The sequence below is a fragment of the Dermacentor silvarum genome, chromosome 7, assembly GCF_013339745.2.
Source record: "Dermacentor silvarum isolate Dsil-2018 chromosome 7, BIME_Dsil_1.4, whole genome shotgun sequence".
Lineage (NCBI taxonomy): Eukaryota > Metazoa > Arthropoda > Arachnida > Ixodida > Ixodidae > Dermacentor > Dermacentor silvarum.
In genome coordinates, this window is record NC_051160.1 from 100846902 (window position 1) to 100862974 (window position 16073).

Below are 16073 nucleotides of genomic sequence, written 5' to 3' on the forward strand. Positions count from 1 at the left end.
CTCAAAGTGGGAAGAGCAATAATAGAAGAAGCGATAGGGCTTCGTTATCGCGTTTTTTTTTTTTTTTTTTTTTTTTTTACGAGATGCGTTTACACAGAACCACCCAAATTTCTGTGTCGTCTTAAGCTGGCATTTTTGAATTTGAGAAATTAGAGCGCTCGCTCTCGTATGTTGCTCCAGATCGACAAACCGAATACATGGCGGAGTACGCTTTTTGTGTGCGGAAAACATGCTCTCTCTAAAGTTCCGGAGCGCTTTTTTTAAGCTTTTTAAGAAGAATTCTTAAGCTTGCATCTCTAAAATAAAGCCCCGTGAAGTAGAGGCCTGGTCATAGGTACTTTTGTAAACATTTAAGGTATCTTCACCAGTATATGTGGTCAACTATTTCCCGTAGGATAACGCATAGATCTCCAACTCCGAAAAATTATAACTTCTGGTAAAGCTTCTGGTACCTTCTTCCTTTTCTAAATACGTCGAGACAAATGATGTCCTTTTATTTTTTGCTGTTTTCGAAAATCTAGTCTTCTCCGGATGACAGTAAATGCGCACTTTTTTTTGTCTTAGCGTTAGCATTCTATTTAAAATCACTGCCGAGCTGTTGCGTAACTTTTTTTTTTCTAAACTCTTTCCGCACAGGCGGAGGTAGTTTACGCCAACTATGGGCGACCGGGAGACTTCGCTTACCTCCGTGAGACCGGCATCAATGTCACCGGAAAGATCGTTGTCATCCGCTTTGGTCGCGTCTTTCGCGGAAACAAGGTAAGCAATACCCCGTTCCTGTGATCACTGTTTCGTGTACCGTGCTCGCGGATAGTAGAACAAATTATATGCGGCATCATGCAACTGAAATGGCGAATACAGTGGGGCTACCAACTGTTGTGTTTCTTTTAATACTGCGATGTCAGAAGCTGTACGCGTGTCTGCTAATCTGCAGTTTCCACTTTGTATAATAGAACGTTTTAAGCCCGTCCGAGTTCTATTCCCGTTTGCGGAATACCGACAACACCCGGATGACCGCACTGCTGTTATCGATATTTCGTGACACTGTGTTCAATCACACCGCCCTAGGAACATTTTTGTGCTGTGCGGACGTCTTCATCGAAAGGGGAAAATAAGAGTTGGAACACGTCAATGATGGTTGCAGCACCTACCGATCAGTTAAACAGGAACATGGTCGTTGGAAATTTTGTTGTGTGTGCTTTAGCTCTACCGCAGGCTTCGATCCGTGGTTCAACTAAATTCAACAAGTTCAACAAGTTGACCCGCAGCCTCGGAGACCTCGGAGGCCGGTTGAACTGAGTGTCATGAGATGACAGCACCATCGATTCGCGTTCCAGATATTGTGGTATTTTTAAACAGAAGTTGTTCGTGGACACAGCGTGATTCGTATTTCTCATTATTTACTTCCTCTGTAGTTCGCTACATAAGATGTTGTTAGATGGTTTTAGCCTTCCGCTACTGCACTACCGTTACTACTACCTACGTCGCTTCGTGTCAGCCTTGCGCGTGCAAGCTGAGCGGCGCACCTTAGCTAGCACGTGCATAGCTACCAGGTGAAATACCCGTACTAATGTAGTAGCTGTACCCCTTATGTGTATTGACAAAGCTTCGAATAATTATTTTCGGATGGCACTCCTGTATAAGCGCGGATAATAAATTTCAAAGGCAAACAGAGTCACGTTTTTCAGAACAATGCAAAGAATGCAAATGGTCTCGTCCAGTCGTAGCCGTAGTCGTACTTTGGTAGACCTAGTAGTTCTGAGGCTTCATTTTTCTTTAGTCGATTTCATCGTGTACAAATACAGGCGAAATTCCAATTGCTCCCGATACAAAAACTGTGCATTCTGTGAATAAATTGTAAGGCCAAAATAATATTTCACAATTTTTTTCACGTAGCAGGCCAGCTCTGCTCTTTTAAGAGTAATCTTGCAAGCAAACAATAAAAGAAGCGCTATTACATGAGTACATCCGAAATAAACTCCATTGCTTATTACTTACAGCTAGCAATTAATCCATTCTGCAGTAAACTAAGAACTTGTTGTACCAGGTCAAAGAAGCAGAAAAGCAGGGTGCCTCGGCTGTCATCCTCTACCCTGATCCGGCAGACTACGCCCTGCAGCCTCAACGACCGTTCCCGGAGTCCATGTCTCTACCCGCGTCAGCAGTCGCCTCTGGAACGCTCTCCCTCGTTAACGGAGACCCACTGACGCCCGTTTACCCAGCTACAGGTTAGTGCGTACAATCAAGTGACACGACGGTATAGGTGCTTCTCGACATGCATCTCCTGATTTTCGTGGCCGAGTTTAATGGGAGAACCTATGCTTTATTTCTGCCAATTTTTCTTATGGGCTATTGCGCATTTGTTCTTTTGTGTTCGCCCGTCTTTGCGCCTTCCGTTTCACAGAGTTACCTATTGCATTATGATGCGCATATTAAGTGCTTAGGTTTTTCTCTTTAACGTTCATATTTTCACAGGCATATAGACTATATGTTATCTTTAGGTTTCCACCATTCTACAACTTGCGCCAAAATCTTTTCTTTGTTTTTGCACAATGCACGCTAACTATTTACATTACTTACAATGATCCCGCCTTTGAAAACGCTTACGTTAAATATATAAAAAGGCGTCCAAACGTCAGACACGTGTTGTCATGCCAATTCTATACTTGGCAATCACGATTGAGCGCAATGCTTTTCTTTTCGTAAAGCTGTATCTCAGTGCTCATCGCCTGCAGTTATCTTCGGTGCATGTATACATTCGCGATCTAACGCCGTTTTCAGTTAATTATCTTTTCGTGCATATGGTTTTCTTAATTATCTAGCTGCTTCTCGCATCTGTGTTTGATCAATTAGTTGAGTGCTTCTTGACTGCTGTCAGGTCTGACATTGATCGAAATTCTTCAAACTCATACCCGATGTTCTTTTGAAACAAAAAAAGCTGGATAAATACCGCAATCATTATGTGCGCACTTCACGGGCGCTATAACGTAAAACTATTCTAATCTGTTTCTATTTCATTTCTGCCACTAGGCCTTCATGATTGGTCAATTTTTTTATTTTTGGGGGGGGGGGCAGTCCCTCTTCGCCAGTTTGTCACGCGAGGTCATGAAAACCGCGAGGACTCCGCTTCTGATATGACGTGGACACACTAATTATGTATGATTAGGCCAAACAAAAGAAAGTAATTCTTTAAGGTTCTACGCCTATTTCGCCATGACTGCTACGCTATTGGCCAAACATTGTCGGGCTACGCTCACTTCGCCTGTCTGTCACGCGTCGTCACAAAAACCTCGAAAACTCACCTCATCAAAGTGACGTGCACGAATTAAATATACATTACTATGCCGAAAAAAAACTTATTTTTCTTTTGGGATAGCCGGAGCCTGCCTTGTTCGGAAAGGAATAAAATTTGGCTTTAAAGCGGTCGTTCTGGCATTAGCTCAACCAAGCTGCCGGGGAGAACGAATTTCTGTGCGTATACCTGCCCCATCTGCCATAACAAAAATCCAGAAGAATAATTGTCATCCAGAAGAAAGACACACGCACACACTTTTATTTTGATCGGAGGTCCTGATAGGCGGCACGCATTCGCGTGGAAGACTACCGCCACCTCGGGGAGCCGGATGAAACTAGACATGCGCGATGGGACTGCCACGCCGGGAGAGCGGAAAGAACCTATATGCACGCAAGCGCTTGGGACGACGACAAAGAGAGGGTGGAGTGAGAGCACATATGTTCGACGCTGGTTGCACAGCGGCAAATCTTTGAGAAACCCTTATTATCTACCTGAGAGTCTATTGATTTTGAAAACGGTGCCTATTGGTAACTAATCCTCTGAAAATGTATATCCAAGTGATGGGACGTATAAGCTTTTGCACAGAGTGAACCGATTTTGCATCAAATTCGCGAGCTAAGTTTTTGCACGCGCCGATTTGTTGACGGACACGAAAAATGCCTCGAACCCTAGCCATAGACAGCTTCGCTGCAAAATTGTGGGTGGCAGTGTAACGTTCTTGGGCCCTTCCGGCACGGACACGACACCACTTTTTCTTAACTCTTCTTCGCTGAGGATGTGTTTTAGCGGTTTTTTTTACGTTCCGGGTTGCACGCTGCTGCGATTTTCGGTCAGCCAACGCAAGCTCAGCAAAAGGAAGCGGACCAAACACAGACGCGGGCACTGCCCTCCTCATCCGGTTATATACTTTCATTGTGCTAGCTTGGACTCACCGAAACCCTCGCCAGTTGTGCGCACGCCTCGCTTCTTGCCAGCCAATTATATAAGAAAAACCTGTCAAGGTAGGCAATGCTAGTTGCTTTCGAAGCAAACACACGTGACGTGCCTCAAACAAGGAGAATATTTGATTGGGCTGTTCAAACAACGCTGCGGGTCATCGCCCGATGCTTGCGTCGGCGGTTGCATAAATTGGACGTCAGGAGATTGGAATGAAGTCAGAATGGAACATATTTATGTTATACGGCCACACAAAAGTACACTCGGTGCTGAAGAACATTGATCGATGCTGCACGTGGTGCTCTGAGTGTTGTTGTGTAATGCTGATCTGTTCTGCCCTCAAGGCGAAGCATAATTATTTCTGACCGATTGAGTAACTGGTCTTGGGAGGTGGGTCTAAATGTATTCGTCCAAGGAAGGCAACGGTGTGGCTGTTTTTTTTTAGCCTAATTGGATGTCCGAAATTTCGAGAACCATAACGGTAAATGACCTTTAGCGAGTTCGTGTAACACGGGCATCGCATTAGCCATTTCGTTGTCGACCAACCTGCACCTTCTCCAATCTGTCAAGAGGACGCTTTCAGAATACCTCTGAGGGAGGCAAACCTTCCTGGCATCCCGGCCTTCACAGCATCCTTCGAGGAAGCAGCCCAGATACTGAGGTAGGACGTGTGATATTTCGTTGGTGTTCAAGTGACCTTGACACGTGCTATCAATTCAACTTACACTTGACTATGAGCAAACGAGCACAACCGGTGCAGCTCACTCTGTCGACGTCTTCACTTAACGCCCGTTAAAGGGGATTTGAACAAAAAATTATTCTCTTAAATATAGAGCATTTCACTGCGTTCTTGGCTGCGTGTTTGAAAGTATCACCTAATTTCATTTTGTTTTCGTTACAAAGATCAAGATAAGTTGAACGTGATGGTTTCTTAATTCCAGCATCGTTTTAGTCGAAGGAAATGCATCTAATGGAAGTGCTGAAATAGAAATGCCAACGTATCACCACAGTGGGAATTTATAAAAAAAGAAGCCTACATAGTTTGGCAATGTTTAATGGGCATATACATTAAGTACGTTATGAGGTAGAAAAGCATCGGACAAGAACGCTGGCCATTGTACGTCATTTCTCGGCGTAGGAGGGAAGGGGGTGTAAGGCATTGTAATTTTAACTGGGATTCATAACGCTAAAACGACACAAGGACGTGGAAGAACACGGGACGAGCGCTGACTTTGAAAGCCTGAATCGTCGAAGGAAGGTTACTTAACGCCTGAGTGAAAAGCAGAGAGCGGATGACGAAAGAAGGAACAAAGAACTAAGGGACAAACAAAAGGTGGCTGTAATGCCCTACTTTCATAGGGTTTCCCACAACCTAAAAAAGGTAGGGCAACGGTCGGGTGTAAACGTTGTTTTTACAGCACCTAACAAACTTTTGAGTTTGAGTGGGCTGAGCTGTCCGACGAAGAAGCGGAAGCCAGTTTGCGCTACTGTACATAAGGAACCTTTTGTCACTTGCACTCGAAACGTAGTGTATAAGATTCAACTTTCGTGTGGGAAGTACTACGTCGGCCAGACGGGCAGATATTTAAACGTACGTCTGGCGGAGCATAGTAATAAAGTAGAGAGCACCGCAATAGACGGGCACCTGCTGCCCACTGTAGAAAATGTGACGCGAAGGAACCATGCTACCCTCTCTTAAAACAAACTGTTGTTGTGTATCGCCACAGGAATAACATGACGAGGGAAATTGTCGAAGCAGCAGAGATAGCTAGAGGAGGTGATGATTGTGTTAGCACGCCGTCTATTCTTTTATCCAAGAAAGAGCTTTAACTTTTTGGCATAGTAACCACGTGACTGTATTTCCTTTTCTTCTTTCCTTCAGTGCGTATTTTGCAGTGCCTTTCCCACTGAGTATATATATGCTTACCAACTGCAATAAAGCAATTGGTGAATGATAGCGCTCGTCCCGTGTTCTTCCTCGTCCTTGTGTCGTTTTAGCGCTATGAATCCCAGTTAAAATTACAATGACCTACCAACACGCCCAAACTTCTTCCCTGCTAAAGATGTAAGGCAGTTGAATCAGTTGCATTATACAGAAAACAGAGTCGATCGCAGTGAAAATGTAACGTGAGATGCAAATTGTTACTTCGCCCTGAGCACTAACCATTTAATGATTTCTTGGCTGATTAGCTAGGTAATCGCACTTCAAGAAATGCTCCGATTAACAAAGTGCAGCCCCTGTCGTGCATCCAAATGACAAGCACGCAGGTTAGATTTCTTAAAAAAAAAAAAGAGAGCGCTTGCGAAGCTTGCCATTTGTCTTAAACAATTTCATCTCTTGTTTCGCTTTTTCGAAGCCGTAATCTCAACGGCGACGTTCGGGTGCTGGTTCTCCTTTTCTCGTTATGCTCGCCCAACTACATTTGAAACGTGTATATCTATTTTGGAGCTCATTATTACACAGTGGAAGGGCATATCCGGTTTCCTTGCGGGTGTACACGGGTCAGACCGCAGCAGTTAATGTTAGAAACACCAAGTGGACATCACAATAGGTGTATTTCAACTTCCTATAATAGGTGGGTGTCCTTCCAAGCGTCAGGAACTCCCATATTCGCCGCGCACCAGGCCGGAAGCTACGCTTGTACCTATTTTACCTGTAGGTACCCGGCAGCAATACCCGTCTGCTTTCTACAGCAGCGGCTGATGCTCGACTATTTCACCAAAGCTGTTGTGAGGACAACTGGCGTCTAGGGACCCTCGCACATCGCTATAGGGCCCCCTTTTGATATAAGAACCCATGTAAACAACCGATATCTACGCGTACAACACATATAAACACCGCAAGGTCGCGGTGCATCTCTACCCTTTATGAAAAAAAACAGTGGGTTTTGGATTCGAACCCAGTACTTCGCGCATAAGAGGTGAACACTCTATCATTTCGGCACCCCCGCGATGAGACCTAGTGCTCAGGAGAGTTACGTGACGAGAACAAGAAGCCGGCGTGGGTCGCTGCCTACTCACTAGCGTACCCTTGTGGTTGCGTGACCTCTCAGACTCAAAATGGGGCGTCATTGCTCTGAGAATTTAGCCCCTGTTTCTTCCATCTAGCGCTTCCCAGACATTTGATTCCGCTATCTTTGTCCAACACGTGACTTATTCCCTGTATTTTTGTGTCAGCGTCCCATAGCGCAGAGTCTCATCCCAAACATGTTCGTCGTCGACTGCACAAGAGTTTCATATTAAGATCACCAGAAGGGAACTTGGCGCCTGCAATCCTGCAATATTGCAATAAAAAAATCCACGTAGAATCTCCTGTGGGAGTTAACTGAAAGATGCGTAAGCATTTCGTCGTAATGACGTGGTGTTCAGCGGTCGTAGGCTGGTGTGCTTCGTATAATTGCGAGAACGACCGCGCGCACGTTGCCGCGTTAATTAAAGTTTCCTTTGGTTAAGCTGTCTTACGTGCCAGCTTTAATTAGAGCCGCGAAGTATTTCAAGCTGACAATTCGTTTAATTGCCTAAATTCCAGTGCATAAATACCATCACGGCCATTTAATCGCAACCCTTAAAATCCAGACAAGGCTAGCACTCACCGTGCATGGGTACTTGTTATTGCACGTAACTATAATTTTGGTTTAAATGTTCTCAAAACTACCGAATGGCAGAAACCAGAGAATAAATCACACTAAATGTTTCTATACAGCAAGTTCTCAATAAACATTAGGTTTCGAAATGGTAACACACGAATCAACAATTCCTTTCGAAGCCGAAACAACGAAGATTAGGCAAATCTATGTATACTACCCATAATTCACTTGCAAACAGTTATACTGGCGGTACATGTAAACTCTATTGTTTGATTTCTATCAACTATTATGACACACGAAACACTGACCTAAGCTATCCATGGTCACCCCTTGACTCGAATTGCAAAAACTGTCCCGTGACGCAAGCGGTCTCTACACATCAGTGACGTCCGTTGACGAAGTTCGTGCTATAAGTTCTTAACTAAGTGCACCGGTCGCTTACTCTGGATTGAAGTAGTTTTCATCAAGCTACTTGGACACGTTATTCAAACGTACTGAAGACTTATGTCAAGGTGTAAGTTTTTCAATGCAGTGGTGCATCTCTGGAAGGCGCGCTACACGCTTATCGTGTAGGAAATTCGTTGAAGTATTTTTAGTATGAAGGTTATGCAGCACTTAGGAATGCCTTCAGATTGTTTCACAAATGTTACCGAGTAAGCCTGTGTTGTACTGAGATTGCAAAATTGTACACATTGTTCTTCGTGGCCAGCTTTTGTGTAGGAATTAACAAGGAAATTCGAGACAATAGACATTTGTAATTGTTTTTTGAGCCGGACATGACATGCGCGTAGGAAATACGATGGCAAAATCAATTCCACGGAAGCCCGATAGGCGGACGAAAATTCATGAAAGGGAAAATTGTCATTCACCCGTCTTTATCGTGAAGCTACAAAGAAAAGCCATTTGGACTTTTTAGAAACAATTTTGGAAACAAAAGAAACAATAGTTGAAGAAAAATTATTGCCGGTCGAGCAATCGAACCCTGAACAAAACGCCCTTCTTGGATGATCGCTCTACCGTTAGTCGCTCAAATAATTTTTCTATAACTGCGAGGCTTTCTTTCTTAGGAAGCCACGCGGGTTTTGCATTGTAGCTCTTTACTACAGTCGAGTGGGTGAGAATTTTCCGTTTCAGAAAATACGATCATGAAAACGCAACAATGGTTACGCCCCGCTATGAGTGAACCTGGGGCTAGCTCGCGTTCACTGCCCATGTCTGTATTCCCCCTTGTCTACGGCGAAGTTGTTAGCCTCTAGTGTGTCGGCATTTCTCGTGGGCTCGCTCTGTGATCACCCAAAAACAGTACCGCCACCTAGCTGCCGCGGCCACTCAGACACACATCTCAAACGTCAACTGGAAAATGGCTTTGTCTTTGAGTTTGCGCCTAACAGAATTGTGTTTTCTCGTACATTCGAACCGAAGCTATCATGTCTGCAGCGTGCGTGTAAGTCGTACTTTACGAATTGTCTGATGCAATTCACTTTGAAAAATTCAATTAGTTCAATAAGGCACTAGCGCTTGGCGGAGGGCCTAGAAGAACGAGGATGTGCGCTGCACTTCCGCACACGCGCGTGCGTGCGTGACGTACGTACATCTCTTGTGGTGGTGGTGTTTGTTTACCGTTTTTTAAAGTCAGTAACAACTTCACGGTACATCCACTTTCGCAGGGTGGAATGGGCGAGGATTTTCTCATTTCTAATCTGTTTCTCTTCAGACGCCTCGCGGGCCCTTCGTCGCCTGAAGAGTGGACGGGCGACTTGCACATCGGCACCTACCGTCTCGGGCCAGGTTTTACTGATGCCAAGTGAGTTTACCATTCTACGATTGATTGACTGATTGATTGATTTATGTTATTGGCAATGCTTGTAACAATTCTGTCACTGGCTTGTGCGCAACGTTGAAGTGTTGTACGGTCGAAAGGATGGTGTGGCGTCCAGTGAATCTTTGCCGCGATTGAGCATGAGTGCGTTATGAAAAAGCAGCGTTTCTAAAGCGCAATACACACGTATGTACAGTGCTCAGCGATTGCTTTGGCATGACGGCCGGAGCTTCTTCCGCCAGCTGTGAGTGCCGAGTGATCGCTGAGGCGCCGAATACTGTCACAAAGAGTCACAAAGGCTCGCTTTCATGTGAGACAAAAAGTCGCAGTATCGCCCTAAAGGAGAAGCATCGATTGCGATAGCAAATTAGTAGACCGCTATCCAAAGTAAACGTAGTAGTTTATCGTCCGTATAAACTTGTAAACATTCGTTTACTAACCAAATTAACAAGTATTGTGTCACGTGCGCACAAGCAAACATGAACACATCTCACTCGATGACTGCGGAAACTCGCTGTCAAAACGCTGGAGTGAGGAAGCGCAGTAGCAGCGAGCGAATTGACCTTCGTGCTGCCTCTCGCTTCAACGCGAACTAAGCGTCGATAACACAGCGCACACGAAGCTATCAGCACTCGGCGCACTCTATCCCCATCGCAGAGCGCTTTCAAGATAGAGCCCACGCGGCCACGCCATATGCAGCAGCCGCCGGAGTAGAACGCGAGGAACATGTGACTTTACCTTTATTTACAAGTAAAATTCAAATGACAAATTACGCCCATTTGACTACTGAAATCGGACTTGGCTACGAGCTAAAGCTGTCTCTTAACACAAATTAGTTTTCCAAAAGATCTGTTTTGTATTGCGAGTAATGCTTTACTACTCAAAGCAGAAGTGGTCCATGGTGGTAACATATTAAGTTACGGAGTCGACCACCAAGCGAGAGCTCTGTGAGGACGTGTTTTTACTGCAATTTTCAGGGAAATGAAACTCGAAGTTCATCTCAAGAATGGTCTTGCGATGACGTACAACGTCGTCGGAAAAATAACTGGTGTCGAAGAACCTGGTAAGCATCTCGACGCTTTCTTTGGGTGACACTGCATGATGGTCGCTCATTTTGACAGCCTAGTATAGATTTAAGGATGACTTTCAGACAAAAAGTAATATTATTAAGAGAATTAAGGGCACTAATCTCGACATCGGGTGTGTGTGCGTGTGTGTGTGTGTTTGTGTGTATGTGTGTGTGAGAGAGAGAGAGAGAGTTCATGAATAGCTTGCGCATTTGGAAGTGTACACAGCGATTTGAGACATGCTGCGAAATCTATATCGTTGTTTGAGAGTTTAGGCAAGTTGTGCATGCGTGATCATATATGCTGCAGAATACAATTGCGCAGAACGTTTGTCCTGTCTTCATAGTTTCTTTCCGCCCTGATCCCGCTCAACGATCCAACAGTCAACTGTCCAACAGTCAACGCTCCTCAGACACATGCGCGCCGTGCTCCTCGGGACCAGTCATCTCGTTAACGGAATATTTAAGCATCATGCTGTGCTACAACATATTGCCCAATAAGTGCACGCGTCTACTCGAACTGTCGTAGAAATATGTTCTGCCTTTTACATGTGTTTTAAAGAGGAAATTGCGTTTGCCCCCAAGCTAATGCTTCTTCTCCCTTCTTCTAAAATAAAATGCGAATACGGGGGTTAGGAGCGTTGGCGTGCGCAATGACCGATTCATGCACTCGTTTCTTGTTTTTCTGCTGCAAACATTATACTCTTGATCACTATATTTTTTGTGCCACGCTGTTTCTATGCGTTGAATGTGATGAGACCCGCTGTCATTGCTCGCTGGGGCCTTCTGCTCCTGAACACGAGGTCGCGAGTTTGGCTCCAAGCCGCTATGGCCGCATTTCGTTAGCGGCGAAATGCAAAAAAAAAAAAAGAAAAGGAAAAGTAAAACTCTCGTGCACAATGAATAACCCCAGAAGCTGAAAGTTATTTCGCAGTCCTACACTATGCAGCCCTCATAACCCATAGTGCAATTTCAGGACGTTAAACCTCACAAATATATTCAGTAATTCTAGCAGTGCCAGATTGTTAAGACCGATATATAACAATTGGCTACAGCCTTTGTCAAGCCAGTCACTTGCATGGACACACTTATAAGCCTCAAGGCGGGGCACAGATCAACTCCTTTAAGTGTGTAGTTTGCGACTTAGAGCAGTGCTCACAGTAGACGCTTGGCCCATCACTCTCTCGCACTTCCGCGGCCATTTTACTGCTGTTTGTGGGTCGCCTGTTTGTTTGCTGTGTATCATTTATTTTTCTACCCTCACGGCGTGTTCAGGCAAAATCAAACGTTGATCTCCCGAGAGAGATTTATTACGAGATAAAAGCTGAGTGGATGGTCTTAACTACAGTGTTCTAGCGTGCCACTCAGCTAGCGTTGCGATAAAGGGAACAAGAAGGAGAGGGCGTTAGTGAATATGATCGCGGTGAAAAGAAAAGGCAATAATGAAAATAGAAAAAGAAAAAAATAACGGTGAACATTTATTACAACCCACCTGCCGCGGTAGCGTAGTGGCTTTGGTGTTGCGGTGCTAAGCCCGAGGTTGCGGGATCGAATCCCGGCCGCGGCGGCCGCATTTCGATGGGGGCGAAATGCAAAAACACCCGGGTACCGTGCATTGTGTACGCGTAAAGAACCCCAGGTGGTCAAAATTAACCCGGAGTCCCCGACTACGGCGTGCTTCATATCGCGGTTTTGGCACGTAAAACCCCAGAATTTCATTAATTATTACAGTCCAATGTTTATAACTCTAAAAAACACACAACGGTTTATCTCCCGAAGCGTTTCACATCAACTGCGTGTACAACCCTCATGAAGCTACATTCCTGTGCGCAAAGTTTTTTCCTTGCTCACGTGCACCTTTTTATTGCGTCCATTCGGGCGTCACAACTCGGGCCGTCGATAACCGCTGTAGGAGGCGCATTTGTACTTTGCCTATAGCGCTTTTGAGCAACCCATAATGGCTGGTAATCCTCGATGTCAGGACGCCACTCGGCAGCTTTCATGAAGATTTGTGTTTGCGTGACCACATCTCCGCAAGTGCTACTGTGGTGCCGATGTTCAGATTACCGAGCTGTGGTGACGCCAGGCCAAATGGAAACAATACGGCGCAGTGGCAACGGTGTTTATCAGTGACAAGGGGTAGCACGGACTGCCCGGCTCGCGGATATATCAGGTCAAAGCAGTATTCGAGTCCTCTTATATCGGGGCATAAATTTGCGATGTTTTTCTTCGCGCCTAGTTGCAGCTTCAGCCATAAAGTGCTAATGTCCTGTTCTTCGAAGTAAGCTGCTCGCGTGAGTGTTTTGGACAGTTCTTGAAGGAGAGGAGGGGGGGGGGGGCTAGTTTATAGAGTATGCGACAGGACGGCAAACTAATGCAATTAAAGGACGCTGTCCATAACACCAGAGTCATTGCATACATTCCGATGACGACTTAAATTGTGTGTAGTTTACTTTCGACAACATGTAATCAGTCATTCGTTGTGATCTCTGTATAGCACTCGGCTCAGTGTAATATGGACAGCATGATTTTCGAACAAAACCCTATGTCACGCTAGACTGCTTTCTGTCGCCTTATCGAATATCATCATCAACCTATTTAGGTCCACTGCGGGGCGAAGGCCTCTCCCTGCAATCTTCAATTACCTCTGTCTTGCGCTATCTGACCCCATGTTATGCCAGCGAACTTCCTAATTTCATCACAGCCTAATTATTTGCTGTCTTAACGGCAGTCCCCTTCCCAAGGCACCCATTCTGTAAAACTAATTCACCACCGGTTAACTTCCCTGCTCATTACATGGCCTGGCGAACTCCGGTTCTGCCTCCTAATGTATTGAGTATACTCGTAGCAATTGTAAACGCCAGAAATAAATAATAAAGGCATGTATAAGTACGCTGGGCCTCGGCCTTCTTCCAGCGATATAGTGCAAGAAAGTTAACGGCAGTGAATCATTTAGAAAAACGACAGGCCTACCATCAAAGTTTCCCTATTGTCTCTCTCACATGCATTCATGAGCCGCGTATGAACCTCGCTTGCAAGAAAGAAAGTGATCATGTTTAATATCGCCACTTCCGTTCACTGTTCCTTTCCTGCCTTCGTTTCGCCAGAGAAACTGGTTTTGGTGGGGAACCACCGCGATGCGTGGACGCCTGGCGCGTTCGATCCTGTCAGCGGCACGGTGGCACTGATGGCCATTGCTGAAGCGTACGGGAAGATGGCCCGGCAAGGTGAGTTTTTGGTGCTTGACGTTCATCAATAATTTTCGTGGCAGAGGTAACACTTTACAGCGAAGCTGTATATGGCTAGGTTCTGACCAAAAGTGCGTGCGTCGTCAGGGTATCTAGAAAAAAGTCGCGTCGACAGAGAAAACAGTGGGTCGATCCCGAAGAGAGTGCAATACCGGCCCGACTCGCAGTGGAGGTATTCTACCCACCAATCCACCAATTAAGGTGGATGAAGGAGGGTTAAGGTGGGTTAGGGTGGAGTAAGATTGATTAAGGTCGATTAATGTGGAATCATTTGTATTAAGGATGAGTACGGTTTATTAAGATGGATTAGAGCGCATTAAGGTGGATTAAGGAGGATTAGGGACCAGAGTGGATTAACATCGCTTAAGCTATATTAGGGTGCATTAAGGTGTATTACGGAGAATTTTGATTTATTAAGCTGAATTAAGGTCGACTAAGGTGGATGAAGGAGGATTAAGGAAGACCAGTGTGGATGAAGGTAGATTAGGGTGTACTAAGGTTGACTAAGGCGTATTAAGGAGGCTTAGGGTTGATTAAGGTCGAATAAGGGGTATTAAGGTGGATGAAGGAGGATTAAGGTGGATTAGGGTGTCTTTGTCTTGATGCTTTAATTGCATATATATAGTCATACATAATATAGAATTTCGTCATTTATAACACGTAACAGCTTCGCTGGTCTTCCTTCTTCACAGAGTGGAAATGCACTAAGTGTTTTTAAACATCAAATGCTTTTAGCTCCCGTTGCCGGCGAACATCAAGTGACCTTTAGCCAAAAGCTAGAGCCGTTATCCGGGCACTCAAACGAGAACATCCGGGCATCGTTGTGAAAACATCCGGGCAACCAGTCAAAAGTTAAGAAAATGGTTCTGGCCCCCAACCCTTTGTATAGGACCGCATTACATAGGCTAGTTACTGCCCAAACAAGTTACCAAAAATGTTGCTTCCTAGTTCTTCCTAGTGTTTATTCACAATATCACTGAAGCTGTAACTTCTGCTACTCTAGAGTTTTATTTGTCATTTCCAATAGCGACGTTCAAAAGGCAGATACAGGGCACCATACACTTGATTGTCATCTTTTGGCGCTCAGACAGGGTTGCCTGTGCTCTCTTCAACGCCAACGGTCTCTGAGTTTCGCGGCGCGGGTTTTGCACCTCCGGCTTCGAGACAAGGCTGCCGGCCGGACGCTGCCAGACCGGCAGCGTCCGTCGCACCGCGGACGGTTGTGTGGTGGGGTGTGCCGGTGCGAACATACACTATACCCATTTTAAGATTGTGGCTAGTATCATCTCCAACGAATCTTACTTTCCGGTAGCCATTTCATGCTTACATCTACTCTCGCTTACGGGAGAAGCATTTTTTAAACTCCTGGGTGCTGGCGTTGTGAGTGCCTTATCTCAAGCACACCAATAGAGCGCATGTCGAGGTGATGACACGTTCCATGCGCTAAGAAAGTTCAAAGAACATCTGCCACACACCGTAGCGTCACGCACGTTACAGAGATAACTTTTTCGGTGTCACATTAGTGTGCCATTCATGCATGTCGACGTTTACATCGAAGGGCTGGCGGCGGTTCTATATAACGCGTCTTACGGCATGCCCCAAACTCAAACACGCAATGGCGACCTCGCCAGCAAGATGGCGCCCGACGGCTTGTATGCTAGCCGGGTCGTCTTGTCTCTCTCTCGCAAACACATAAGGTTGTTTGTCCACTCTAGTGACAAATAGTTGTGTAATTTCATGGCCGTCGATAGCAGAATGTTTTTACTTGAGACATGTTTAAAAAATGCTGCAGCATCGATTACGATGCCAAGTTAGTGGACAGGTACAAGAATTCAGGATAGTAGTTTTATCGGCTGTATAAACTTGTAAACATAGTCATACAAACTAAATGAACAAGCATGGTGTCACGCGCGCACGGTAAAACATGAACGCATCTCACTCGATGACCCCAGAAACTCGCTGTCAAAACGCTGGAGTGAGGAAGCGCGGCGGCAGCAATTAACGAGCGAATTGACGCTCGTGCTGCCGCTCGCATCAACGCGAACTAAACCGCGAAAACACAGCGCAGGACAGACTCTCTCCCCGCTGCAGATGACTTTCAAGATACAGCGGCCCAGGCGGT

At 45.4% G+C, this 16073-nt stretch overlaps 1 pseudogene; it reads left to right on the top strand.

Annotated features, from left to right (window-relative positions):
• Window positions 1-16073, top strand: part of LOC119458315 (N-acetylated-alpha-linked acidic dipeptidase 2-like) — a 49796-nt pseudogene that overhangs the window by 15192 nt on the left and 18531 nt on the right.